Source organism: Penaeus monodon, chromosome 29 (assembly GCF_015228065.2).
Source record: "Penaeus monodon isolate SGIC_2016 chromosome 29, NSTDA_Pmon_1, whole genome shotgun sequence".
Classification (NCBI taxonomy): domain Eukaryota; kingdom Metazoa; phylum Arthropoda; class Malacostraca; order Decapoda; family Penaeidae; genus Penaeus; species Penaeus monodon.
Window position 1 is genome coordinate 20,390,993 of NC_051414.1, and position 349 is coordinate 20,391,341.

Sequence of the window (349 nt, forward strand, 5' to 3'; positions counted from 1 at the left end):
AGCGCATACACCCCAAGACAATCCCAATAGGCCATCGTAGGAGCAGTAAACCATAACTAAAGAGCAACGCCCACACACCACGCCCACTCAGATATCCTCGCGCGGTACACAGCCCCTATCCCAGTGTAACCTCACACTATGTCAGTATGGCACTCAACCATTAATTTTGCTAGTGTGTTTACCCATCCCTGTTTTATTATTCATGGAATTAATTAAGAGAATATTCTATTTTATGATATACTTTCTCGCTTTATCGAAATGATTGACGCTAATTCAGACTCACACGTTAAGAAAAAAAATATTTCTTAAAGGTCCTTCATAGGAAACGTTCATATTTTCAGTATTTCCT

General features: G+C 39.5%; 1 protein-coding gene across 1 annotated transcript in view; it reads left to right on the plus strand.

The window, feature by feature from the left end:
* The window catches only part of LOC119592006, a 33,491-nt gene that overhangs the window by 21,756 nt on the left and 11,386 nt on the right, over window positions 1-349 (plus strand). The window lies entirely within an intron of this gene.